Source organism: Hemitrygon akajei, chromosome 5 (assembly GCF_048418815.1).
Source record: "Hemitrygon akajei chromosome 5, sHemAka1.3, whole genome shotgun sequence".
Classification (NCBI taxonomy): Eukaryota; Metazoa; Chordata; class Chondrichthyes; order Myliobatiformes; family Dasyatidae; genus Hemitrygon; species Hemitrygon akajei.
In genome coordinates this window covers 30,406,432-30,431,714 of record NC_133128.1, presented here as the reverse complement: position 1 = coordinate 30,431,714, position 25,283 = coordinate 30,406,432, and the positions used below count along the sequence as shown (strand labels likewise).

Here is a 25,283-nt window from a genome sequence, read left to right as displayed (position 1 = left end):
GCTACAACGAGAAGCAGAAGCTGCCAGGGTGGAAGCAGAGTTAATAGAAGATGCTGAAGAAATGCATGATCTGGTTGACGTAAAATCTACTTCAGAAAAGATCAGATTGGAACGCACAAGTGACTATGTCCAATCTCAAATAGACTGGAAGATTCATTCTTCCTCTCCATACTTATTTGATAACGTCCCATTTCATGAGGAGTCTCAGAGAGGCCCGATTGTATCACATCCATCCGAGGAAGACAACTTACCCTCGCAACTCCGCGATGAATTCAAGAATGAAAGGGCTGATGACAAATACTTCTCAACACCAAACTTACCAGATTTGGCGAGAAGAGAGCCAAAGGCCGAATTCAGAACAGCAAATTCCATAACAGATATACGCCCTCTGTCATATACCCGCCGACATATTCCCACAGCCCGCATGCCACTTGCAGTTGAACCCATGGCACAGTATTTAGCACGACGAGATCTCGTCACTTCAGGACTATACCAGTTTGATGATAAACCTGAAAATTACCGTGCATGGTACTCCACATTCACCAACGCTATAGACGGAGTCCAGCTCAGAGCAACCCAAGAGTTGGATCTTATGGCAAATGGCTGGGAAAAGAATCATGCGAACAGGTGAGACGCATATGTTCAGTGTACATCAACAACCCCAAGCTAGCCTTAAGCAAAGCATGGGAGAGACTTCGGGAGGGCTAGGCGGTCCCTGAAATTATTGAAGCGGCGCTATACTGACATCTGGAAAATTTTCCTAAGGTGTCAGCCAAGGACCATACTAAGTTAAGAGAGCTCAGAGATTTACTCATGGAGATTCAAGGCGCCAAAGAAGATGGCTACTCAACTGGTCTAGTATACCTAGATACTCCATACGGGATTAGACAAATTGTGGACAAACTTCCATTTGGGCTGCAGGAAAGGTGGGTGTCTGTTGCCTCAGAGTACAAGGAAGACCACAAAAGTCGATTTCCTCCCTTTGAGTATTTCACTAGGTTTGTGTGCAAGGAGGCGAAGAAGCGAAACGACCCTAGACTCTTGGGTCCAGGAAGCAGTACAATTTACACCAAGCCAGATAAATCCTCTTTGAATAATTTCAACATTAATAAACCTGTCTCAGTGCTTAAGACTGAAGCCTTTACAACTAACAATGACCCTAGCAAGAATTGCCCATTGCATAACAAACCCCACCCCCTCAAAGAATGCAGAATGTTTAGGGAAAAACCCCTTGAAGAGAGGTTGGCCCTTCTCAAGGAGAAAAGAATATGTTTTAAATGCTGTTCCTCTACCTCTCACCTTGCTAGAGAGTGTACGATCGCCGTGAAGTGTCCGGAATGTAATAGCACTAATCACGATGGGGCCATGCATCCCGGCCCGTTACCGCAAACCGACAAAGCTCCTTCACCCCCACAACAGGATGGCAGGGAGGGAGAGGCTCACTCCAGGACAACTGTTGTCAGCTCGAGCTGCACAGAAGTTTGCGGTCAAGCTCAGTCAAGCCGTTCTTGTTCAAAGATCTGCCTCACTAAGGTGTACCCTAAGGGAGCCGAAGACAAGGCCATCAAAGCCTATGTAATTCTGGACGATCAGAGCAATCGCTCACTAGTCAGTCCAGAGTTCTTTAACTTGTTCCACATTGAGAGTAATCAGTTCCCATACTACCTTAGAACTTGCTCAGGCAGCGTGGAAACTTATGGAAGGAGGGCAGAAGGCTTCCAGCTCGAGTCCCTGGATGGTAAAGTCGTCATCTGTCTCCCTCCACTCTTAGAGTGCGATGAAATTTTGAATAACCGCACTGAGGTCCCGATGCCAAGTGCGGTGTTACACCAGCCACATCTCCACCACATTGCCAAGCACATCCCAGAACTAGATCCAAAAGCAGAAATACTCCTGCTATTAGGAAGAGATGTTCTTCGGGTGCACAAGATTAGGCAGCAGGTCAATGGACCACACGACGCCCCCTTTGCGCAACGTTGGATCTGGGCTGGGTGGTGATAGGAGAGGTGTGCCCTGGCAATGTACACAAACCGACGGTTAACACATTCAAGACCAATGTGCTAGAGAGTGGCCGCCATTCAATTTTTCAACCCTGCACAAGTTTCATGTGTATCAAGGAAGCACGACAAGGCTTTAACAAATGTAAAGTAACCGACAAGACACTGGGTCAGTCAGTCTTCGCTCAAACTGAGCATGATAATAAACTTGCTCCATCAGCTCAAGACGCCATTTTCTTAAAAACAAAGGACACCAAGGTCTTCAGAGATGAAGCAAATAATGGGGTCGCCCCACTACCTTTCAGAGAACCACGCCAGCGCTTGCCAAACAACAAAGAGCAGGCAGTCAAGCGGTTCACGTCCTTGCAAAAAACCCTGAAAAGGAAACCTGAGATGCAGCAATGCACCTGATTGACCCACGAGGTATTGTGCACACTAATGGCAGAGGTCACAGCCATTATAAATGCACGACCACTCCTACCTGTGTCTTCTGACCCAGAAAACCCCTTCATACTCTCACCATCAATGCTCCTTATGCAGAAGGCAGGAGACCCCCTCCACCAGGGGACTTCTCTGATAAGGATTTGTACACAAAGCAATGGAGACAGGTCCAGGCTCTGGCAAATCGGTTCTGGTCTCGTTGGAGACAGGAATATCTACCTTTGTTGCAACACAGACAAAAGTGGACAGAACCCTGCAGGAATCTTCAAGTTGGAGATTTAGTCCTGCTCAGGGACAAGCAAATTGCCTGCAACAGCTGGCCAATGGCCAGAATCACTGCCACATTCCCTAGTAGGGATGGACATGTCAGGAAGGTTGAGTTGAAAACTACCGACCAAGGTGATGTGAAAATTTATCAAAGGCCAGTTACAGAAGTCATTCTACTTCTACCTAAGGACTGATTTAGAGACTGAAGTTTTGTATTATGTTCATTGTGACCTTACGAAGGTCAAGCGGGGAGTGTGTTGCCTTTATGGCATTTGTTTAGTTTATAATATTTTTGCTTTAGTAATTCGTTTGTTAGCATTTTTTAGTTAAAGTTAGGATTGTTAAAGTAAATTCGTTGTCTGTGATATATCGCGGCATGCGATGACGTCACATCCGGTTTCGCCGCGTCTTGTGGGAAAATACCAGTTTGGAGAAACGGGAAGGAGGGGGCTCACATGTGCAAGATCAGCGCAAGAAAAGTTGTCTTTCTACGCATTAGAAACATAGTGAAGCAACGCCGTAAGTTCATGAGATAATCGATGTGTTGAATTAAAATGTTAACGCTGATTCTGTTAAAAGTAAGGACGGTTGATAAGGTTTATGTTTTCATTAGTTAAAGAGTTGCGGATAGTTTGTGTTGAAGTGTATTTAAAGCAGTCAATGGTGTAGGTAGATTCTGACTGTATGCTGCATTTTAATGTAATGTAGTTGTTGTAGTTTACTTTTGCAAGTATTTACGATGTAAATGTGATATCAAGAAGGAAACAAATACTGTACAAATTTTGTATTGTTTTATCAACAGTTTTCACCATACGTTAATGTGGAAGAGTGAACAGTAAATGGTTAATCTTACTGCGATCCTGTTTTCATTGACTACGGTTTACCTCGGTGTTTAGTTCAGCGTTCTCTTACATCTGAGCGAGAACACTGCAAGGTTATATGTAAAAATACACAAATTGCATACTGTTATGTCATCACACTACCATGTGATGCATGTGTGCCTTGTTTAAAGTAAAGAAGTTTCACCTGCAGTTCAGACTCCTGTGTCTCCTTCGAATTAGATTATGTTTTGAAGTTACAAAACCTAACATTGGTGACAAGTTTTTTTAAAATGAACCCAACATGAGTACTGACCTGTTTAAGTGCAGCGAGACAAAACAATTTGTCTTATTGTTCGAAATAAGACAAAACGTGATGTCAAAACTGAGCAGCATATGTGCTCTGGAAGGGAAGACACGATTGAGGCTATCAACAGAAACATTCACGGTTCATAAAGAGTACTGAGTGATAATAATCATTAAAAAAGCAAAAATGGCTGGTTACATCAGAAAGATAAAAATGATTGATTCACAACTGATAATTGGATTTTTTACCCTGAGCATATTGTGCAGTATTGTAAAGCATATAAAATAGCCAGTGAAAAGTGATACCAACTTTGCTAAGTGTATGAGGTTAAAAGGCATACAGTATGCTTCAATTTTTGACTGCTCCAGCAAAACCATCTTAAATGGGGTTTGCTAAATATAGTAGAAATGATCCAGGAACGTTTAGAATGCTTTAAGACCATAAGGCCATAAAGCTGAAGAACAGAAGTAGGCCATTCAGCCTATTGACTCTGCTCCACCATTCAATCATGGGCTGATCCAATTCTAACAGTCATCCCCACTCCCCTACCTTCTCCCCATACCCATTGATGCCCTGGCTAATCAAGAACATATCCATCTCTGCCTTAAATGCACCCAAAGTCTTGGCCCCCACAGCCACTCGTGGCAACAAATTCCACAGATTTACCACCCTCTGACTAAAGGAATATCTCCACATCTCTGTTCTAAATGGACGTCCTTCAGTCCTGAAGTCGTGCCCTCTTGTCCTGGAATCCCCTACCATGGGAAATAACTTTGCCATATCTAATCTGTTCAGGCCTTTTAACATTCGGAATTTTTCTTTGAGACCCCCCCTCATTCTCCTGAAGTCCAGGGAATACAGCCCAAGAGCTGCCAGACGTTCCTCATATGGTGGGCTTCATAAGGAGAATCAAAAGGAAGGGAAGGCCATTTCAGCCTATGTGGCTGAATTGCTGGATTGAAGAGATTGTCTGAGCATTGTCAGATTGGTAATCATCTTAATGATACACTAAGAGATTGCTTAATTTGTGGAACCTTACTGGAAAGCATTTTAAAATGGCTCTTGACCAAAGCACAGCTTATATTTAAAAGAGCAGCGGAAATCGTTATTTTAGTGGAAACTGGGGGCAGATATGCAATTAAGTTGGAGTCAGGAATGAAAGTGAGTGTGAACAAAGATACATCTAAAGAGAAACCCGTCTGGCCAAACAATCTGTGTTACCATTGTGGCAGGAGCTCACACACATCAGACCAGTGCAGGTATAGCGGCGAAATTCGCAGAAGATGCAACAAAGCAGAAAGATACAAAGAGCATGTCGAGCAGAGAAAAATAACTGCACAGAGAAGAGAAAAAGATAGAAGTTCAAGTTGACGTTTCAAGAAGAGCACTAATCTGCATGCTGTCGATGAAAATTCTGATAATGATGAGAGTGACTGAGGATTGTGTAGCCTTGAGATTTACAGTGTGAAAATTAATAATCGGCGAGCAATACGGCTTATACAAGAAGTGATAAGCAAATTAATTAAAATTAAATTGGACACATTCGGAAGTTTCAGTCATTCCACAAAAAGGGTTTGAATGGCTTTTCACAGATATTGAACTGAAGCCTATAGATATCCAACTAAGAACTTACACTTCAGAAGAGATAACTCATGTGGGAATGACATCTACTCTGTGCCTCTGATTGGAAAGCATATTTTATAACTGAAATACAGCAACCAGCGAGCCCCTTTGAGTTTGAATGTGGTAAAAGCAGAAGGACCAGCATTGTGGGGGTGTGATTGGCTGAGACATCTACAACTTGATTGGAGATCCATCCACCATTTGCATGCCACATCCCCCGCAATGAAGCCATATGAAAGCAAATTAAGAAAGGTACTGGATGATGCCACAACTGTCCCCGTGCCAAATACCCTGAACTGTTGCCCGACAGAGAAGCAGCTGGTGTTGGTACCAACTTCTGTGCCTTTGAGTTGAAAGCATATTGGACCAAAAAAGGGCCATGCTGCTCAGAGGAAGCATGAAAGTGATGAAAGCACTACAACAGTTTTTGTAGGCGACATATCTGAGGAAGCTTCTGATATGTTATTTGTAAAATGTGTCTTGGTTTTAAGCTGGAAGGGAGTTCAAGGAGCTTCAGGAAAGGTGAAAATAAAGAAACAGGATCTACTCTGTGTGTATTAAGGCTATTGCATGACTTCAAGAGGAAGACAAAAAGCTGCTTGTAAAAGTAGATCCAATGACCAAAGCCCAGCTTGATGAAGAGTCAATGGAGATATGAAAACCGGATTTCTTAGATGGTGTTGTGGATGAGGAAACCAAGAGGAGAGATTATATCATAAAGGAAGCAATAGAAAGATTAATAAGAGGATTCTCCAGTAAACTAAATGCACCTTTCCAAGATAAAGATGCACAAACTAGAAGAAGAAAAATGAGGAAAAAGATGGAGAGAAAGAATGTGAACGAGAAAGAGAATGGTGTGAAAGAGAGAAGGGACATGAGAAAGAAAAAGAAAGAGATCCAGAGAGAGGAAAGGAGAAGAAAGGTGTCCAGAGCTGTCAAAAACACTTGCTGCAGTTTTACAGATAACTGCGATAACCACCACGGGGAAGGCCACAGAACCTGAGATTGTTTCACAGCTACGCTTCTCACCTGCCTAGCAGAGTGATCCCTCTTGTCAGGAAAGATGTTAACCCACACAGCAATTAAATCTTTAGGCCTGAATGGGACCTCTATCTTTGTATATGTAGTTATATTATATAATATACTGTGTATATAGTTGCAATGCATTCTCTAGTGAGTTGGAGTTTACAGCTAAGCAAGGAGGACTGTTGTGTATTTAATATTTTTGTCATATTTGAGTTGTATATATATTGCTTGATTAAGCATTCTTGTTTGCTTAGATAATTATGAGTTATATGTAAAAATATGTTAATTGCATACATCATCACACTACCATGTGATACGAGCACACCTCGCTTAAAGTAAAGACGATGTTAGACCCGCATTTCGGACACTCGTGTCTTCCATTGAATTAATTTATTGTTTTGAGGTTGCAAAAGATAACAGCTCTCATTGAGTTGCTGCCACATGAATGGCTGATTAGATATTTGCATTAACAAGATGTACAGGTGTAGCTAAAAAAGTGGTCACTGGATGTAGTCACCTCCTCTTTCCAAAGGACGGTTTCAGATAGGAAAAGAATTCTGGCCTTTCCAATAATGCCGTCAACCTGAAAATGAATAATAAAATAAATGGAAAATTGCTTTAGATTTCCTCTTGTATATGGGTTGCCCATATTGATCAGTGAACACTAGCAGCTGATAGCAGTAACCATTCTGTAGCAAGTGGCTGTCAAAATCTGCAGGCAGTTTATTGCAAAGATTTCTCTTTAATTTATAGATGAAATCTGTGACGGCAAATCAATAGTAAATGCAACTATCTGAAGCTGTCTTCTTCTGAAGCTGTTTCCTTTGAATGGATACCAAAGGCTTGCAAAATCAACAGGTGAATACAGATTGATGTGTGAATGCAGTATAACCACAATAATGTTTTGACAAGTGAAAGGGAATCTTTAACCATACTAAATGTTTTATTAAATGTTTGAAAATGTCTTACTAAATATTTGAATGATTCAATGTAGAGTTTATCAAGATTTTCAGGATCAAAGTATATCTATTAGGTAGCAGTTTATGTTGTGCTGTCAATCTAAATACTTTCTGTGATGTTGCCAATATTTCAAGATAAATAACTGACATCTCTTTAACTGTGGATTTACAACCAATTTGTCCTTTTCACTTCTTGCAAAATGTGCAATGGAATTGAATCATCAAAGTGATTAATGCAGGGGAGAAGCTAGAGTTTAATATGGCTGCACAGTCACGTTCTTGTGGCTGCAGATGGTATTATCCTTTGTAATTATCTCTAATAAATGAAAAATAAATCTGCTTGGAGAAATTTGATATTACTACAAGCCAAGAATGAATTTTGATTAGATATTTTAGGATGGAAGTTTATTGTGCATATTCATGAACTGGTCACAGGTAATATTAAAGATTAAATATTTTGATCCATTTAACATTAATTCAATTGAAGTTAAAACATGACATACAAAAAAAAACGCCCTTCATATCAGAAACTGCTGATGTTAGAATCTGAAGTAGTAGTTTGCTGGAAGAGTCCAGCAAGTCAGGCACTATCTATGGAGGAAAATGAAACTTGGGTTCCCCCAGCATCTTCTTTGTTATCCTTTTACAACAATCTTTTAGCAGTATTGATGATAATCGTAATCTTCCAAATACACACAATTTTGTTGCTATACATATGTAAACTAAAAATGTTACTGTGGGCATGGAATGCAGTGAAGCTCTGCCTGTGTGTGCCAGGGTGTTGGAATATTGCAAGTGGACACTATCCTGGGCAAACGGATGGACCTTTCAAGCTTTGTCTTCTCTGCAGCATCAACAGAGCAGGCAGGAAAAGATACTAAATTCTGCTGTAGTCAGTTTTGTTCATGAAACCAAGCAATAAAATTTGAAATTGCCTTCACTTGCCACAGTAATCTACAGGCATTCCACGTTTAATTGGTGGAGAAGGAGTCTGAGCATTTCTACCATCTCCATAACACTTCCCTGATACCAACACCTGGGAATTTAAAGGCTGAATCACAAATCCATTACTCATTAATTAATCATAGACAGATTAGATTAGCTTTGACACGTACATCGAAAATTCATACAGTGAAATGCTTTCTTTGCGTCAATGACCCAGATGGTCCAAGATGTGCAGAGGGCAGTCCGCAAGTTTTGCCACCCTTCCAGCATCACCATAGCATGCCCACAATGCACTCACCCTCACTCTAACACTTTGCAATGTGGGAGGAAACAAGGGCACCCAGAGGAAACCCACATGGTCACAGGGAGAATGTGCAAAACCCTTGCAGACAGCTGTGGGAATTGAACCCTGAACAGTGATTGGTGCTGCTTTAAAGCATTGTGTTAACTGCTACACAGCTGTACTGCCCTGAGATTCATTTTCTTGCAGGCATGCACAGTAGAACAAAGAAATATAATAGAATCAATGGAAAGCTACACAGAAAAACTGACAAAACAAGCAATGTGCAAACATAAAATAATAATAATAATAATAATAATAATAATAATAATCCCTTCTTGGAAGGCATCCCCATGATCTGAGCAGAATAGATGTTGACAAGGAAGTGTCAAACGCCTGGCTCAGAGTAGGAGACCTCTTCCCAGAAACAGAACGGTTCCCTGTGGCAATACAGGACCAAAAAATGATTTACACCAAAAAATAATCGAAAATGCATAATAAAAGACCTACAAATTCAACATGATAAGTGCAGAAAATGTCAAGGGATACTAGAAACAATTCAACACTTTACAGGATCCTGTAGCAGTTTAACTCAATCTGATTACTTACACAGACACCATCAAGTAGCAAACAACATTCAGCAAAATCTTGCTTTAAAATAGAAACTCATAAAAGACACCATACTAAGTGCAAGCCTGATCCAGTTTTAGAGTCAGAGTCCTACAAATTATATAATGACTGATCCATTATTACAGATAGGACAGTCCATAATAACTGACCAGATGTAATATTACAGGATAATCAAGCAAGAACAACGTATTTAGTAGATATAACCATTCCAAACACACATAACATAAAAAATAAAATAGTGAAAAACACCAGAAATATGCTGTATTTGGAGAGGAATTTGAAAGACTATGGAACAAGAACATGGTATACATTTACCCAACTGGTATTATCCCAAAGTCACTACACAATAGCATTAAACAATTAAGCCTTCACAGCAATATTTGTGTAGATCTCCAGAAAACCACAGAAGCCAAGCCACACAAGAATAGCCTGCAAGTTCCTCGCAATTGAGAAATGAGTATGCTTGGTTATGTCAACATTTTATCAGCTTGAGCTGAGAAAAAAATGAGGTGTAATAATTATTAATAATACTGTGAATATGAGCTGTACAGTCCTTGAAAGTGAGTCCATACATTGTGTCCAGTATGTCAGTTATGACCAGTAATAACCAAATAACAGTGCAATTCAATTAATGCATGGAGAGTAAGTTAACTGCGTTAAATTTCCTGTCTTTTGGCACATTCACAGGAATTTAATTGTGTCTGCTTTATTCAAGGTTAAACTATGAATTAGTATACAAAGCTGCAGAATCACTTATCATTCACCAGATGGCCATATATTAAATTTATTTAATGTGAAAATAAAACATTGTAGTGATTTAATGTGCAAACCAGAGTATCACAAGCAACTAGGGTGATAGTGATTCACTGATTAGTCCCCTTCAGATTATTGTGCATTGTGTGAAAGAACAATTAAACACCCTCTTTGGAGTGTGGGAAAAAAGCAGAGTGCTAGGATAATTTAAATTAGGGGATTAGAGTGCCTAAAGAGTGCTTCATCCACATGCTGGTTTGAAAGGCAGGTGCATTATAAAATGAATGCCTTATCACCATTGTTCTGAGCCTTCTTCACAGTCTTGCCTTTCCCTACTGTGTCACATGAGTCATGTTCCCTCCTGTCCACCCACTCCTATTCACCTTGCCAATGCCAGAAGATTATTTGGCAACAGTGCTCAGTCATGATCTAATATTTTTATTGACTGCTGGTGCTCAATATTCCAGCTTTGTTGTTCCCTTGGTATCATTAGTGTCGCACATGAAGTGCATCGAAATTATATTAATGATCTGACCTCAGTTTATCAAGAGCAGTCATTGCATTTCAGCACAGATACACATAACAAACCTCTAGTGGTGAGGCTGTATATTTATCATATAATCCATTATCTGATCATTTATACAACAGAATTCACCTCTCTCTCTCTCTCTCTCTCTCTCTCTCTCTCTCTCTCTCTCTCTCTCTCTCTCTCTCTCTATCTCTCTCTCTGTTCTGTCAGTTTGTCTGCCTCTCTCTCTCCCTCTGTTCTGTTTGTTTGTCTGTCTGCCTTTCTCTTTCTCTCTATCTATCTATCCACCTATCTATCTCTTTCTCTCTAGAAACAGAAATAGAAAGCAAGGAATAAGAAAATAAGAGCAAATTTATGGACACATATGTAAGAGGCATGAAGGAGTGACATAAGGGAATTCATTTACTCTAATATTAACAGGAATCAAGTTAAAGTAAGGAGAAAAGAAAAGGAGGCATTTCTGAAATGTGTTCAAGTGAATATTTTAAAAGTATGTTTTTACCTAATATGGAATGAGGCAAAATAATATCAAGAATATTCTCTTGAGTACATTTTTGGAAGATCTGGAAGATGTGTAGATGAAGAAATAATCTTTGGCATTGGTATTGGTTCATTATTGTCACAGGTACCAAGATATAGTGAAAAGCTTGTCTTGCATATTGTTTGTCATTGAACAGTACATTGAGCTAGAATAAGGTAAAACAATACCAATGCAGAATAAAGTGTAAAAGCTGCAGAAAGAATACAGTGCAGGTAAATGATAAAGCACAAGATCATAGTGAGGTAATTTGTAAAGCCAAGAGTCCATTTTATTTTACAAGGAGCCCATTCAAGAGTCAGATAACAGCTGTCCTCAACACCAATGATAGTGCTTTTGGATTTTTGGATCTTCTGCCCGATGGGAGTGGGGAGAAGGGAAAATGTGCAGGGGGGGTGTGGATTTTCATTATGCTGGCTGCCTAACTGAGGCAGTGAGAAGTATAGGCAGAGTCCATAGAGGGGAAGCTGGTACCTGTTATGAGTTGAGCTGTGTCCACAACTTTTTCGCAATTTCTTGAGGTCTTGTGTAAAGTAGTCGCCATACCAAACAATTATGTATTCAGATCGAGTGCTTTCTGTGGTGCTTCAATAAAAATAGGTATTTGTCCATGGGTCATGCTGAATTTCCTTTTCCTTCTGAGGAGAAAGAGGCATTGGTGAGCTTTCTTGACATCAAGATGGTTGAACCAGAGCAGGCTATTGGTAATGTTCACACTTAGGAACTTGAAGCTCTTAACTCTCTAAACCTCAATGTCATTATTCATGGGAGCATATGAATCCACCAGACACTCCTTCACCTATCTGAAGTCAATGCCCAGCTCTTTTGTTTTGTTGACATTGTGAGAGCCTCCGTCAATCAGAGTTGACCACGGATATTGCATCCTAACTGTCCAGGTACACAAGCCTGGGCAGTATAACATGGAGAACAAGCTTTTGCCCACATAGCAAGCTCCCCCACTCCACACATCGGATGAGCCCAAAGGAATGGCAGCGACCGATACAGTTTGGTACTGGCAGCACCGCAGGAGTTGCCAGTCAGCATAGAGCTGCCCTAGGGTCTCCAGCTCTGGATATTTCTCTCGAGGTTTACTCCCGAAGACTTCCCTATGTGTGGGTATAGCTGCAAGGCAGCAGAGGTTTGAGATCAGAGTTTTCCTTCTCCTAGGTAGCAGCCAGCCACGGTTGATGAGCCCCATCTGCCTGAAGCAACTGGATTTAAGGCACCAGTAACCCGCCTTTCCCCCTTCTCCTGTCAATAGAAATGGTTTTGCCGGGCTTAGTACCTAAGCCACACGTGAAGGTCAGGAGCTGGATCTGGTTGTCAGAGGCTATTTGAAGTGCACATCATTGGGAGCATTTAATAGGAGCTTGTCCCCATTACCATCTCTGGCTATAAAAACTTTAAAGAACCTGTTGACATTGAGGGAAAGGTTACTGACATGAAACCACTGCTCAATGGTTTCTATCTCCTGTATTCCAGCTCGTCATTATTTGAGATGCAGCCCACTACAGTGGTACAACTGCAAACTTGTAGATGAAGTTAGAGCAGAAATAGCCACACGTTGTTGAGTTTACAGGGAGTAGAGAAGCAACAGTTTCTTCCCCTCCGCCATTCGATCTCTGAATGGACATTGAGCCCATGAAAACTACCTCACTGCTTCTTTATTTCTAGTTTTTTGCACTACTTATTTAATTTAACTATTTAAGATACACACACACACACACACACACACACACACACACACACACACACACACACACACACACACACACACACACACACACACACACACACACACACACACACACACACACACACACACACACACACACTTTTTTTCCTATATTAAGTATTGCGTTGTACTATTGCTGCAAAGTTAACAAATTTCACGACATTTGCTGATGATGTTAATTCTGATTCTGACTATCACACTTTGATGTTTTAATTTGATTCCTAGATCCTTGATGCTTCCTTAATGAAGACGGCCCAAGAGATCCAGACTGGAGAGAAGGAGAGAATGCTGAGGAACGGAAAATAGAAAAGTACTAACTGGAACTTTGCCATAAAATGAAACACTCTTGTACACTGTTTATTCACTGGAATGTAGCGTCCACAGTACTGCCATGAAGCCACTGTTTTAATAGTAGGCCACTGTGACAGAAGAGAAAGCAAGTGCAGAGCAGAAGCAATGTTCTACAGTCAGACAGCAAAACAACTTGCAACATACGACACTACTGTGAACACCCGTCAACACTGCCTGGTGAAATGAAGGATCTGCATTTGTTTCGTACACAAATCCAGGTTAGTCAGAAATTGTACTTGCTCGTGGTTGGGTGATTTACATTGTGCATGGAAATGAACAACTCTTTATTGAATAACCACCTTCCTTTATATACTCAAAGGAAGTAAGTACCAGTTACTGAGTTCCAAGTATTTGTCATAAACCAAGTCAGAAAGTTAAGCAACGAGTAGCACAGTTGTGCAATAAGGCTGCCTCACAGCTCCAGACACTGCGCTCCAGGCATGTCTGCTGGTATTGATACTACATTCCAATGACATACTCTTCACTAGATTAATCGGCTCTGTAGGTGGGTGGGAACGGGTGGGCACAGGAGACAGAATAGATCACAAGGAGAATTGGATTGATAGGGTTGTTCTGAGACATGATGAGCTAAATAGCCTCCTATGTTACAAGAAAATATGAAATCCCAGTTCTCATTTGACCAGAATTTCAACTGGACCACTCACAGACGTTGCTGTGAAATGAGGTACAAGAAAACTACTGTAGCAGGCCTCTGGGGAAGCTACAGTGCACCGCATGGTTCTTTCTTTTAACCTTTAGTTAATGGGGTGATATTGTGAGCTGTGAGAAGGATGCAAAGAGACACAGACAATTTGATTGCAAACTCAGTGAGCAAAACAGAAAAACGGAGTATTATTTAAATAGAAATAAGGGAATGGTGCACTTGTGCAGTAGTTACTTCCTACAAGCATTTTAAGCAGCTAGGAAAGCAACTAGCATGTTGGCTTTCATTACAAACAGTTTTGAGAAAGGAGCAGAGGTGTTTCACTTCATTTTTGCAAGGCCTTGGCAAGATCACAGCCGGTGAATAGTGTGTAGTCTACCCTTGCCTAAGAAGGGATGTACTTGCCATGAAGGGAAGGTGAAAGGTTCTGCAGACTGAATCCCAGGATTGTTGGACTGTTGTATGAGGAGATATTGGGTTGTCTACAAATGGATTCAATTGAATTTAAAAGAAAGAGGGATGATATAATTGAAACATATAAAATTCTCACAGGGCTGGATGCTGGGAGGATGAAGCTGGAGATCAAGAATGAGGGATCACAGACTCAGAATATGGGACAAGACCTTTAGGATTGAGTTGAGGGTAAATTTGTTCACTCAGATGTCATTGACCTGTGGAATTCACTACCACAGAAGGAAGGTTGATGAACATAATAAAAAAGGAGGTAGATTGATTTTAGAACACAAATGGCATCAGGGGTAGGGGAGAGACAGAGAATGCGATATTGCGGTGGAGGGTTAGCCATGATTGTTTTGAATGATGGAGCGGCCAGGAAGGTTGAATGATCTATTCTTCCTCATATTTTCTGTTTATAATAGTCTGAGAGACTGACACCGTGAAATGTTTAATATTTCATTCTTAGATCTACTTTCTACAGCTACCATTAGGTAGGATTCCTTAGGCATTCTTGCCCTGGTTAGAATGCAAACAGAAAGATCAGACAGTATATTGAATTGAATTGAACTGAACTGATATGATTTATTACTTACCTCCTTCATATACATGAGGAGTAAAAATCTTCACATTATGTCTCTGTCTAACAGTGCAATGTGCAATTTATAGTAATTTGTAATAAATAGAATGTACAACAGGACAGTCAATATAACATAGAATTTGCAGAGAGTCAAATCAACACACCAGTGAGTAAAACCAACGATGCTTCAGTTGCCCTCTCCCCATTGATACTCCATTGCACTATAAACTGAGCTGACAAGTTAAAGCATTAATCTATAACTGCTACTGATTTATATCTAGTTGATAAAAAAAGTGTCGATTTAGCCTAGACTTTGCTTGGCTCTTAGCTCAAAGCCAAGATAAGTGATCATTATATAATAAAACCTCCCGATAGCTTGATTTACTTATGATGTTCAGCACCTACACTATTGTTGCATTGTAATTGCTTCAGAAAGATTGGAAAAATGTTCACTTAAGCTCTTTTGAATAATTTAGCGTTTTTCCATAAACAAATCTTTATCTTTTTAAAGGCTGTGTATGTCATTTGCCTGTCAAATTCTTTCTCAACTGATTTCCATTGCTCAGTGTTCGGGTAGGGTGCCATTGCTCTGTGTTTGGGTAGGGTGCCATTGCTCAGTGTTTGGGTAGGGTGCCATTGTTCCGTGTTTGGGTAGGGTGCCATTGTTCAGTGTTTGGGTAGGGTGCCATTGCTCAGTGTTCAGGTAGGGTGCCATTGCTCAGTGTTTGGGTAGGGTGCCATTGTTCGGTGTTCGGGTCGGGTGCCATTGCTCAGTGTTCGGGTAGGGTGCCATTGCTCAGTGTTTGGGTAGGGTGCCATTGTTCAGTGTTCGGGTAGGGTGCCATTGCTCAGTTTTTGGGTAGGGTGTCATTGTTCAGTGTTTGGGTATGGTGTCATTGTTCAGTGTTCGGGTAGGGTGACATGGCTCAGTGTTCAGGTAGGGTGCCATTGCTCAGTGTTTGGGTAGTGTGTCATTGCTCAGTGTTCGGGTAGGATGCCATTGTTCAGTATTCGGGTAGGGTGCCATTGTTCAGTATTCGGGTAGGGTGCCATTGCTACAGTGTTTGGGTAGGGTGCCATTGCTCTGTGTTTGGGTAGGGTGCCATTGCTCAGTGTTTGGGTAGGGTGCCATTGTTCCGTGTTTGGGTAGGGTGCCATTGTTCAGTGTTTGGGTAGGGTGCCATTGCTCAGTGTTCAGGTAGGGTGCCATTGCTCAGTGTTTGGGTAGGGTGCCATTGTTCGGTGTTCGGGTCGGGTGCCATTGCTCAGTGTTCGGGTAGGGTGCCATTGCTCAGTGTTTGGGTAGGGTGCCATTGTTCAGTGTTCGGGTAGGGTGCCATTGCTCAGTTTTTGGGTAGGGTGTCATTGTTCAGAGTTTGGGTATGGTGTCATTGTTCAGTGTTCGGGTAGGGTGCCATGGCTCAGTGTTCAGGTAGGGTGCCATTGCTCAGTGTTTGGGTAGTGTGTCATTGCTCAGTGTTCGGGTAGGGTGCCATTGTTCAGTATTCGGGTAGGGTGCCATTGCTACAGTGTTTGGGTAGGGTGCCATTCTTCAGAGTTCAGGTAGGGTGCCATTGCTCAGTGTTTGGGTAGGGTGCCTTTGTTCGGTGTTCGGGTCAGGTGCCATTGTTCAGTGTTTGGGTAGGGTGCCATTGCTCAGTTTTTGGGTAGGGTGCCATTGCTAAGTATTCAGGAAGGGTGCCATTGTTCAGTGTTTGGGTAGGGTGCCATTGCTCAGTTTTTGGGTAGGGTGCCATTGCTCAGTTTTTGGGTAGGGTACCATTGCTAAGTGTTCGGGTAGGGTGCCATTGCTCAGTGTTCAGGTAGGGTGCCATTGCTCAGTTTTTGGGTAAGGTGTCATTGTTCAGTGTTTGGGTAGTGTGCCATTGTTCAGTGTTAGGGTAGGGTGCCATTGCTCAGTTTTTGGGTAGGGTGCCATTGCTCAGTTTTTGGGTAGGGTACCATTGCTAAGTGTTCGGGTAGGGTGCCATTGCTCAGTGTTCAGGTAGGGTGCCATTGCTCAGTTTTTGGGTAGGGTGTCATTGTTCAGTGTTTGGGTAGGGTGCCATTGTTCAGTGTTCGGGTAGGGTGCCATTGCTCAGTGTTCAGGTAGGGTGCCATTGTTCAGTGTTTGGGTAGGGTGTCGTTGTTCAGTGTTCCGGTAGGGTGCCATTGCTCAGTTTTTGGGTAGGGTGTCATTGTTCAGTGTTCGGGTAGGGTGCCATTGCTCAGTGTTCAGGTAGGGTGCCATTGCTCAGTGTTTGGGTAGTGTGCCATTGTTCAGTGTTCGGGTAGGGTGCCATTGCTCAGTTTTTGGTTAGGGTGCCATTGTTCAGTGTTCAGGTAGGGTACCATTGCTCAGTTTTTGGGTAGGGTACCATTGTTCAGTGTTCAGGTAGGGTGCCATTGCTCAGTGTTCAGGTAGGGTGCCATTGTTCAGTGTTTGGGTAGGGTGCCATTGCGACAGTGTTCAGGTAGGGTGCCATTGTTCAGTGTTTGGGTAGGGTGCGATTGTTCAGTGTTCAGGTAGTGTGCGATTGTTCAGTGTTTGGGTAGGGTGCCATTGTTCAGTGTTTGGGTAGGGTGCCATTGCTACAGTGTTCAGGTAGGGTGCCATTGTTCAGTGTTCAGGTAGGGTGCCATTGCTCAGTGTTCGGGTAGGGTGCCATTGTTCAGTATTTGGGTAGGGTGCCATTGCTACAGTGTTCGGGTAGGGTGCCATTGTTCAGTGTTCAGGTAGGGTGCCATCGCTCAGTGTTCGGGTAGGGTGCCATTGTTCAGTATTCGGGTAGGGTGCCATTTCTACAGTGTTCGGGTAGGGTACCATTGTTCAGAGTTCAGGTAGTGTGCCATTGCTACAGTGTTCGGGTAGGGTGCCATTGTTCAGTGTTCAGGTAGGGTGCCATTGCTCAGTGTTCGGGTAGGGTGCCATTGTTCAGTATTCGGGTAGGGTGCCATTTCTACAGTGTTCGGGTAGGGTACCATTGTTCAGAGTTCAGGTAGGGTGCCATTGCTCAGTGTTTGGTAGGGTGCCATTGTTCGGTGTTCGGGTCGGGTGCCATTGTTCAGTGTTTGGGTAGGGTGCCATTGCTCAGTGTTCGGGTAGGGTGCCATTGTTCAGTATTCGGGTTGGGTGCCATTGCTACAGTGTTCGGGTAGGGTGCCATTGTTCGGTGTTCGGGTAGGGTGCCATTGTTCAGTGTTTGGGTAGGGTGCCATTGCTCAGTGTTTGGGTAGGGTGCCATTGTTCAGTGTTTGGGTAGGGTGCCATTGCTCAGTGTTCGGGTAGGGTGCCATTGTTCAGTATTCGGGTAGTGTGCCATTGTTCAGTGTTCGGTTAGGGTGTCATTGCTCAGTGTTTGGGTAGGGTGCCATTGTTCGGTGTTCGGGTAGGGTGCCATTGCTCAGTGTTTGGGTAGGGTGCCATTGTTCGGTGTTCGGGTAGGGTGCCATTGTTCAGTGTTTGGTTAGGGTGCCATTGCTCAGTGTTTGGGTAGGGTACCATTGTTCAGTGTTTGGGTAGGGTGCCATTGCTCAGTGTTCGGGTAGGATGCCATTGTTCAGTATTCGGGTAGGGTGCCATTGCTACAGTATTCGGGTAGGGTGCCATTCTTCAGTGTTCAGGTAGGGTGCCATTGCTCAGTGTTTGGGTAGGGTGCCTTTGTTCGGTGTTCGGGTCAGGTGCCATTGTTCAGTGTTTGGGTAGGGTGCCATTGCTCAGTTTTTGGGTAGGGTGCCATTGCTAAGTATTCAGGTAGGGTGCCATTGTTCAGTGTTTGGGTAGGGTGCCATTGCTCAGTTTTTGGGTAGGGTGCCATTGCTCAGTTTTTGGGTAGGGTACCATTGCTAAGTGTTCGGGTAGGGTGCCATTGCTCAGTGTTCAGGTAGGGTGCCATTGCTCAGTTTTTGGGTAGGGTGTCATTGTTCAGTGTTTGGGTAGGGTGTCATTGTTCAGTGTTTGGGTATGGTGTCATTGTTCAGTGTTCGGGTAGGGTGACATGGCTCAGTGTTCAGGTAGGGTGCCATTGCTCAGTGTTTGGGTAGAGTGTCATTGCTCAGTGTTCGGGTAGGATGCCATTGTTCAGTATTCGGGTAGGGTGCCATTGTTCAGTATTCGGGTAGGGTGCCATTGCTACAGTGTTTGGGTAGGGTGCCATTGCTCTGTGTTTGGGTAGGGTGCCATTGCTCAGTGTTTGGGTAGGGTGCCATTGTTCCGTGTTTGGGTAGGGTGCCATTGTTCAGTGTTTGGGTAGGGTGCCATTGCTCAGTGTTCAGGTAGGGTGCCATTGCTCAGTGTTTGGGTAGGGTGCCATTGTTCGGTGTTCGGGTCGGGTGCCATTGCTCAGTGTTCGGGTAGGGTGCCATTGCTCAGTGTTTGGGTAGGGTGCCATTGTTCAGTGTTCGGGTAGGGTGCCATTGCTCAGTTTTTGGGTAGGGTGTCATTGTTCAGAGTTTGGGTATGGTGTCATTGTTCAGTGTTCGGGTAGGGTGCCATGGCTCAGTGTTCAGGTAGGGTGCCATTGCTCAGTGTTTGGGTAGTGTGTCATTGCTCAGTGTTCGGGTAGGGTGCCATTGTTCAGTATTCGGGTAGGGTGCCATTGCTACAGTGTTTGGGTAGGGTGCCATTCTTCAGAGTTCAGGTAGGGTGCCATTGCTCAGTGTTTGGGTAGGGTGCCTTTGTTCGGTGTTCGGGTCAGGTGCCATTGTTCAGTGTTTGGGTAGGGTGCCATTGCTCAGTTTTTGGGTAGGGTGCCATTGCTAAGTATTCAGGAAGGGTGCCATTGTTCAGTGTTTGGGTAGGGTGCCATTGCTCAGTTTTTGGGTAGGGTGCCATTGCTCAGTTTTTGGGTAGGGTACCATTGCTAAGTGTTCGGGTAGGGTGCCATTGCTCAGTGTTCAGGTAGGGTGCCATTGCTCAGTTTTTGGGTAAGGTGTCATTGTTCAGTGTTTGGGTAGTGTGCCATTGTTCAGTGTTCGGGTAGGGTGCCATTGCTCAGTTTTTGGGTAGGGTGCCATTGCTCAGTTTTTGGGTAGGGTACCATTGCTAAGTGTTCGGGTAGGGTGCCATTGCTCAGTGTTCAGGTAGGGTGCCATTGCTCAGTTTTTGGGTAGGGTGTCATTGTTCAGTGTTTGGGTAGGGTGCCATTGTTCAGTGTTCGGGTAGGGTGCCATTGCTCAGTGTTCAGGTAGGGTGCCATTGTTCAGTGTTTGGGTAGGGTGTCGTTGTTCAGTGTTCCGGTAGGGTGCCATTGCTCAGTTTTTGGGTAGGGTGTCATTGTTCAGTGTTCGGGTAGGGTGCCATTGCTCAGTGTTCAGGTAGGGTGCCATTGCTCAGTGTTTGGGTAGTGTGCCATTGTTCAGTGTTCGGGTAGGGTGCCATTGCTCAGTTTTTGGTTAGGGTGCCATTGTTCAGTGTTCAGGTAGGGTACCATTGCTCAGTTTTTGGGTAGGGTACCATTGTTCAGTGTTCAGGTAGGGTGCCATTGCTCAGTGTTCAGGTAGGGTGCCATTGTTCAGTGTTTGGGTAGGGTGCCATTGCGACAGTGTTCAGGTAGGGTGCCATTGTTCAGTGTTTGGGTAGGGTGCGATTGTTCAGTGTTCAGGTAGTGTGCGATTGTTCAGTGTTTGGGTAGGGTGCCATTGTTCAGTGTTTGGGTAGGGTGCCATTGCTACAGTGTTCAGGTAGGGTGCCATTGTTCAGTGTTCAGGTAGGGTGCCATTGCTCAGTGTTCGGGTAGGGTGCCATTGTTCAGTATTTGGGTAGGGTGCCATTGCTACAGTGTTCGGGTAGGGTGCCATTGTTCAGTGTTCAGGTAGGGTGCCATTGCTCAGTGTTCGGGTAGGGTGCCATTGTTCAGTATTCGGGTAGGGTGCCATTTCTACAGTGTTCGGGTAGGGTACCATTGTTCAGAGTTCAGGTAGTGTGCCATTGCTACAGTGTTCGGGTAGGGTGCCATTGTTCAGTGTTCAGGTAGGGTGCCATTGCTCAGTGTTCGGGTAGGGTGCCATTGTTCAGTATTCGGGTAGGGTGCCATTTCTACAGTGTTCGGGTAGGGTACCATTGTTCAGAGTTCAGGTAGGGTGCCATTGCTCAGTGTTTGGTAGGGTGCCATTGTTCGGTGTTCGGGTCGGGTGCCATTGTTCAGTGTTTGGGTAGGGTGCCATTGCTCAGTGTTCGGGTAGGGTGCCATTGTTCAGTATTCGGGTTGGGTGCCATTGCTACAGTGTTCGGGTAGGGTGCCATTGTTCGGTGTTCGGGTAGGGTGCCATTGTTCAGTGTTTGGGTAGGGTGCCATTGCTCAGTGTTTGGGTAGGGTGCCATTGTTCAGTGTTTGGGTAGGGTGCCATTGCTCAGTGTTCGGGTAGGGTGCCATTGTTCAGTATTCGGGTAGTGTGCCATTGTTCAGTGTTCGGTTAGGGTGTCATTGCTCAGTGTTTGGGTAGGGTGCCATTGTTCGGTGTTCGGGTAGGGTGCCATTGCTCAGTGTTTGGGTAGGGTGCCATTGTTCGGTGTTCGGGTAGGGTGCCATTGTTCAGTGTTTGGTTAGGGTGCCATTGCTCAGTGTTTGGGTAGGGTACCATTGTTCAGTGTTTGGGTAGGGTGCCATTGCTCAGTGTTCGGGTAGGATGCCATTGTTCAGTATTCGGGTAGGGTGCCATTGCTACAGTATTCGGGTAGGGTGCCATTCTTCAGTGTTCAGGTAGGGTGCCATTGCTCAGTGTTTGGGTAGGGTGCCTTTGTTCGGTGTTCGGGTCAGGTGCCATTGTTCAGTGTTTGGGTAGGGTGCCATTGCTCAGTTTTTGGGTAGGGTGCCATTGCTAAGTATTCAGGTAGGGTGCCATTGTTCAGTGTTTGGGTAGGGTGCCATTGCTCAGTTTTTGGGTAGGGTGCCATTGCTCAGTTTTTGGGTAGGGTACCATTGCTAAGTGTTCGGGTAGGGTGCCATTGCTCAGTGTTCAGGTAGGGTGCCATTGCTCAGTTTTTGGGTAGGGTGTCATTGTTCAGTGTTTGGGTAGTGTGCCATTGTTCAGTGTTCGGGTAGGGTGCCATTGCTCAGTTTTTGGGTAGGGTGCCATTGCTCAGTTTTTGGGTAGGGTACCATTGCTAAGTGTTCGGGTAGGGTGCCATTGCTGTGTTCAGGTAGGGTGCCATTGCTCAGTTTTTGGGTAGGGTGTCATTTTTCAGTGTTTGGGTAGGGTGCCATTGTTCAGTGTTCGGGTAGGGTGCCATTGCTCAGTGTTCAGGTAGGGTGCCATTGTTCAGTGTTTGGGTAGGGTGTCGTTGTTCAGTGTTCCGGTAGGGTGCCATTGCTCAGTTTTTGGGTAGGGTGTCATTGTTCAGTGTTCGGGTAGGGTGCCATTGCTCAGTGTTCAGGTAGGGTGCCATTGCTCAGTGTTTGGGTAGTGTGCCATTGTTCAGTGTTCGGGTAGGGTGCCATTGCTCAGTTTTTGGTTAGGGTGCCATTGTTCAGTGTTCAGGTAGGGTACCATTGCTCAGTTTTTGGGTAGGGTACCATTGTTCAGTGTTCAGGTAGGGTGCCATTGCTCAGTGTTCAGGTAGGGTGCCATTGTTCAGTGTTTGGGTAGGGTGCCATTGCTACAGTGTTCAGGTAGGGTGCCATTGTTCAGTGTTTGGGTAGGGTGCGATTGTTCAGTGTTCAGGTAGTGTGCGATTGTTCAGTGTTTGGGTAGGGTGCCATTGTTCAGTGTTTGGGTAGGGTGCCATTGCTACAGTGTTCAGGTAGGGTGCCATTGTTCAGTGTTCAGGTAGGGTGCCATTGCTCAGTGTTCGGGTAGGGTGCCATTGTTCAGTATTTGGGTAGGGTGCCATTGCTACAGTGTTCGGGTAGGGTGCCATTGTTCAGTGTTCAGGTAGGGTGCCATTGCTCAGTGTTCGGGTAGGGTGCCATTGTTCAGTATTCGGGTAGGGTGCCATTTCTACAGTGTTCGGGTAGGGTACCATTGTTCAGAGTTCAGGTAGTGTGCCATTGCTACAGTGTTCGGGTAGGGTGCCATTGTTCAGTGTTCAGGTAGGGTGCCATTGCTCAGTGTTTGGAAGGGTGCCATTGTTCGGTGTTCGGGTCGGGTGCCATTGTTCAGTGTTTGGGTAGGGTGCCATTGCTCAGTGTTCGGGTATGGTGCCATTGTTCAGTATTCGGGTTGGGTGCCATTGCTACAGTGTTCGGGTAGGGTGCCATTGTTCGGTGTTCGGGTAGGGTGCCATTGTTCAGTGTTTGGGTAGGGTGCCATTGCTCAGTGTTTGGGTAGGGTGCCATTGTTCAGTGTTTGGGTAGGGTGCCATTGCTCAGTGTTCGGGTAGGGTGCCATTGTTCAGTATTCGGGTAGTGTGCCATTGTTCAGTATTCGGGTAGGGTGCCATTGCTACAGTGTTCGGGTATGGTGCCATTCTTCAGTGTTCAGGTAGGGTGCCATTGCTCAGTGTTTGGGTAGGGTGACTTTGTTCGGTGTTCGGGTCAGGTGCCATTGTTCAGTGTTTGGGTAGGGTGCCATTGCTCAGTTTTTGGGTAGGGTGCCATTGCTAAGTGTTCAGGTAGGGTGCCATTGTTCAGTGTTTGGGTAGGGTGCCATTGCTCAGTTTTTGGGTAGGGTGCCATTGCTCAGTTTTTGGGTAGGGTACCATTGCTAAGTGTTCGGGTAGGGTGCCATTGCTCAGTGTTCAGGTAGGGTGCCATTGCTCAGTTTTTGGGTAGGGTGCCATTGTTCAGTGTTTGGGTAGTGTGCCATTGTTCAGTATTTGGGTAGGGTGTCATTGTTCAGTGCTTGGGTAGTGTGCCATTGTTCAGTGTTTGGGTAGGGTGCCATTGTTCAGTGTTCAGGTAGGGTGCCATTGTTCAGTGTTTGGGTACGGTGCCATTGTTCAGTGTTCAGGTAGGGTGCCATTGCTACATTGTTCAGGTAGGGTGCCATTGTTCAGTGTTTGGGTAGGGTGTCATTGCTAAAGTGTTTGGGTAGGGTGCCATTGCTCAGTGTTTGGGTAGGGTGCCATTGCTCAGTGTTTGTGTAGGGTGCCATTGTTCAGTGTTTCGGTAGGGTGCCATTGCTACAGTGTTCGGGTATGGTGCCATTGTTCAGTGTTCGGGTAGGGTGCCATTGTTCAGTGTTTGGGTAGGGGGCCATTGTTAAGTGTTTGGGTAGGGTGCCATTGTTCAGTGTTCAGGTAGGGTGCCATTGCTCAGTGTTTGGGTAGGGTGCCATTGTTCGGTGTTCGGGTAGGGTGCCATTGCTCAGTGTTCGGGTAGGATGCCATTGTTCAGTATTCGGGTAGGGTGCCATTGTTCAGTATTCGGGTAGGGTGCCATTGCTACAGTGTTCGGGTAGTGTGCCATTCTTCAGTGTTCAGGTAGGGTGCCATTGCTCAGTGTTTGGGTAGGGTGCCTTTGTTCGGTGTACGGGTCAGGTGCCATTGTTCAGTGTTTGGGTAGGGTGCCATTGCTCAGTTTTTGGGTAAGGTGCCATTGCTAAGTATTCAGGTAGGGTGCCATTGTTCAGTGTTTGGGTAGGGTGCCATTGCTCAGTTTTTGGGTAGGGTACCATTGCTAAGTGTTCGGGTAGGGTGCCATTGCTAAGTGTTCAGGTAGGGTGTCATTGCTCAGTGTTTGGGTAGGGTGCCATTGTTCAGTGTTCGGTTAGGGTGTCATTGCTCAGTGTTTGGGTAGGGTGCCATTGTTCGGTGTTCGGGTAGGGTGCCATTGCTCAGTGTTTCGATAGGGTGCCATTGCTCAGTGTTTGGGTAGGGTGCCATTGTTCGGTGTTCGGGTAGGGTGCCATTGCTCAGTGTTTCGGTAGGGTGCCATTGCTCAGTGTTCGGGTAGGATGCCATTATTCAGTATTCGGGTAGGGTGCCATTGTTCAGTATTCGGGTACGGTGCCATTGCTACAGTGTTCGGGTAGGGTGCCATTCTTCAGTGTTCAGGTAGGGTGCCATTGTTCAGTGTTTGGGTAGGGTGCCATTGTTCAGTGTTCGGGTAGGGTGCCATTGCTCAGTGTTCAGGTAGGGTGCCATTGTTCAGTGTTTGGGTAGGTTGTCATTGTTCAGTGTTCAGGTAGGGTGCCATTGCTCAGTTTTTGGGTAGGGTGTCATTGTTCAGTGTTTGGGTATGGTGTCATTGTTCAGTGTTCGGGTAGGGTGCCATGGCTCAGTGTTCAGGTAGGGTGCCATTGCTCAGTGTTCGGGTAGGATGCCATTGTTCAGTATTCGGGTAGGGTGCCATTGTTCAGTATTCGGGTAGGGTGCCATTGCTACAGTGTTCGGGTAGGGTGCCATTCTTCAGTGTTTAGGTAGGGTGCCATTGCTCAGTGTTTGGGTAGGGTGCCTTTGTTCGGTGTTCGGTTCAGGTGCCATTGTTCAGTGTCTGGGTAGGGTGCC

At 44.7% G+C, this 25,283-nt stretch overlaps 1 protein-coding gene across 1 annotated transcript in view; it reads left to right on the top strand.

The window, feature by feature from the left end:
• LOC140727283 (5-hydroxytryptamine receptor 1F-like) overlaps positions 1-25,283 on the top strand; it is a 331,539-nt gene that overhangs the window by 150,378 nt on the left and 155,878 nt on the right. Inside the window, exon 3 of the mRNA XM_073044544.1 lies at positions 13,074-13,417. The gene's annotated coding sequence lies outside the window, so the exon portion shown is untranslated. The remainder of the gene's footprint in view (positions 1-13,073; positions 13,418-25,283) is intronic.